Source organism: Haplochromis burtoni, unplaced genomic scaffold (genome assembly GCF_018398535.1).
Source record: "Haplochromis burtoni strain Fernald_Lab_line unplaced genomic scaffold, NCSU_Asbu1 Contig_237, whole genome shotgun sequence".
Classification (NCBI taxonomy): domain Eukaryota; kingdom Metazoa; phylum Chordata; class Actinopteri; order Cichliformes; family Cichlidae; genus Haplochromis; species Haplochromis burtoni.
This window is the reverse complement of record NW_024582598.1, coordinates 409,269-412,850: the sequence shown is the minus strand read 5'-3', so window position 1 is coordinate 412,850 and position 3,582 is coordinate 409,269.

Here is a 3,582-nt window from a genome sequence, read left to right as displayed (position 1 = left end):
GTCCTTACAGCCCCGTGTTTGCTTCATGGCATTAAGAAAGTAGTGTGTGCTGCCAAGGGGAGACATGGGTTTTCATTTATTTTTATTTTTTTGGTAGTCTGCACAAGTGTGTACTTTCACTTGATGTATAGTTTTACACACAGTTAGTAAAGCTGGAAGTTTCACACTTTAGATATTGACATTATGTTGATCTTCTTAATCCAGCAGTAAAGACTTGTGAAGACTGAACAAAAGATCTGATTAAAAACAATCAAAGGATTTTTATTTGGATTTGGGAAAATTCACAGTCACATATAAGTTCATTTTTTTATGAGCTATGTATACTTTACTTCTAAGCACATGTTTGAGTCCTGATTCCAAATGTTTAGAACCACATTTGGGTCCTCAATAATGTAGCAAAGCAAAAGCCTTGATGCATACAGAATAGAAAAGTACCCCTTAGGTTGAGGTTTCCAGTATTTCTAGCTTATCATTGCATTTCTGCACGGAGATCATGTCACAGTACATTAGTCAGCAGGGCATTTGTAGGCACAGACCTGTATCTGTTTTACAACTTCTTGAAAAAAAAAACCCTGTTATTAATGTGCCTTGGTTAAATCTGAAAAGTGTTAGAATACTGCTTGAATTTTTCTTTTTTTCCTGTTTTTGCCAACAGTTTAGATTAGTCAGAATCTGGCAGTAAAAAAATATTGTTTGATTGTCTTTTAGACACATTTCAATTTTATAAAGCAGAACTGTGATAAAGCAGTCAATTTCTGAATGCTTCCTCACAGAACAACTGTCCAGGCTGAACATGTCCTTACTCAGTGTGTGGCAAACGGTTTTATCCTTTTATCATAATACATATTCTCCTGATGCTCTTTATACCTAGTTTGTACTGCTATGTTGTTTTTTGAAGGAAACGTCTTGTATTTTCTTGTATTATCTGTCAGACTGTAATTAACAAGTTACTTTGTGTGCTGATTGCTCTAACTTTTACTGTTTACTTGTTTACACCCTGTTAATTTTCCATGCTTGAAGAAGTACAAATCAGAAAAATTAGTTGGTGAAAATTGATAAGGGATTCCTGACCAAGCATCAGACTGAGAGTTGGGAGCAAGAGTGTGTTGTTGTTGTTGTTGTAGCTTCCATAACAAGTGTAATACTCCATCTTCCTTCAAGCCTGGATTTAATGGAGGGTGACATTATGATAGTAAGCAATCCTGGAAAATCCTTGAAATAACGTCCTACTGTCTAAGTTAAATAGTCTTTGCAGTAAGTCATGATCACAATTAAAATCAACACTTTAAAGTTTAACTTTTAAATACAACAAGTAACTATGGATTATATTGATAATTAATTTCATTTACTACCATTTTTGAATATTGTGACTGGTATATTGTGACTTCCAGGAGATGTAATATTCTGGAAGCCCTGGATGTAGAACACAAGCGCATAAAATCCACAGTGTCATCTTAGAGTAGAACAGACACTCAGCGTGATAAATAACACATATGCAAAGAGATATGGATTATTAGGTGATCATTAGCTGCCTGGAACAGAAATCTCCAAACAAGTCAAACAGAGAATCACTGGATCTGTATCTGGAAGTTTGTAATGGAGGATATAAGTACATTGTAGTTGCTATGGATCATTTCACCCAACAAGTCAGCAAAAACTGGAGCTGAAAAGATCTTTTTAGACTTTGTACTCAAGTATCATCATCAGGGAAATGAGTTGGCCATTATGGAACAATATCGCAGCATCCAAGCCTGACAGACAAAGCCTTGTTATACAACTGAAAACAGTCAAAGGTGAGAGATTTCATTGATCAGTCCTCTTTTCAAACATTTTTACAAATAAAAGAAAACAGAAGATTTGATGAAGTAGACGACTTAGATCCATATCCACAGCCAACTCCCACAACAAAATATTTGTTTCACATCAGAGACAGAGGAAAGATAATATAGTACCTTAGGTCATCTATCAATTACACACAGAAAAAAAATGTTCTCCACTAAGAGTAAAAGACAAAAGTTCATAGTCAAATGTTGAGTTTATTATTGTTATCAACTGTTGTTCATGTTTTCCTGGTAAAAATTAGGTGTGAAGTGGAATGTCTTTAAGTAATGCAAACACTCGGGATTTTTTAATGTCACAGACATCAGATAACAGGAAATGATGATGTGGGCTAAAGCAGGAACAAATCTAGATAGAATATGCGTGACTCCCTGATGTGTCAAGCACGTAGCTTTAGTTGTATAAAACTGGTTCTAACACTCCTGTCACAGGCACAACTTCTCATGCAGATGAGGAAGAGACAAGCGTGGCACAAGGTAAAGACAAGTTTCATATTTCTATGAGAACAAACATAAAGTTTGATATATATAAATCTTTAATATTTATATATTTTTTAATTTTGTGATTGTTTTTCCTCATTCTTGGTAGAATCTCTGATTTAGATTTCATCAAAGACGCACCATGAGGATGAAAGGATGTGTTTTTATTTTTGTGATCATGGCAATTTCTGAAGCATTCTCCTTAAACCCAGTAAGTGATTAGTTGCATAGTGATATTTCAGAAATCGTAAATATCAATATGCAAAGAGAACTTAAAGAGATTTTTTTTTATTATTTGTCTGGTTTGTTTTGTAATCAAGTTTGTTGAACAATAATACTGAATATTAAATATCAGCTACAAACAATGATTTTGGTTTTTTTTCAAAAAGAAACAAAAAGGAAAGTTTTAATTTTGCATGTTGACCAACAAGTATGGAGTGTGTTTTCTATCAAAGCTTAAAATGTAAAAAAAAAAAAAAAAAAAACCCTTTATTCACAGTACTACATACAGTATGTTAAATGATGGTACATTTATTTTAATATATATTGATATTTTTACAGAATGGGCTAGAAATAGTGGGTAAGTTCTATTTTTTAAATTTTCCACTTTTATTTGATGAAATTCATTTTTTTTTAAATATTAAAGAAAAAATGTATACAAAAGTGCCTCATCTGTTTTTGTAGATGTTGGTGAAGTGAAGGACATTCCTGAAATAAACAAGGGTAAAGTTCAACATCTACTTATAACTAAACCTTTTTATAAGGATATTTTTGTTCTTCATGCAACTGTACTTGAATATTAGTGACTTGTTTCTAATTTTTTAAATTTTATCTTAGAATTTTTACATGATGATATTTTGGAGGTGAGTCTTTGTTATGAAGATAAAAAATCTATTTATTCTAAAAACATCTGTGTGCATAGTAACTTACTGCATTATGTCACAATATACATGTTTCTTACACTTTAGCCTATAGGCAAGCAGAGGAGTACCATTATTAATGAAAACATCCTGTGGACATCTCCAGTCCCCTACCTCTTAAATAATGACCTTGGTAAATATGTGTTTTTCTTACAAATACACCTGAAATAAATCTTTATTTCTTTATTTCTATGGGAATACATCTTTGTGATGTCATACCAGAAAATGCATTTTTTCCCCATGTCAGCTGGACGCTTTTGACACATAGAAGCCACATAATGAAAAAAAGAAAACAGCAGCATGTGCAAGTGCACAGAGCTAATTTAATGGAATAGTTTTGGGGC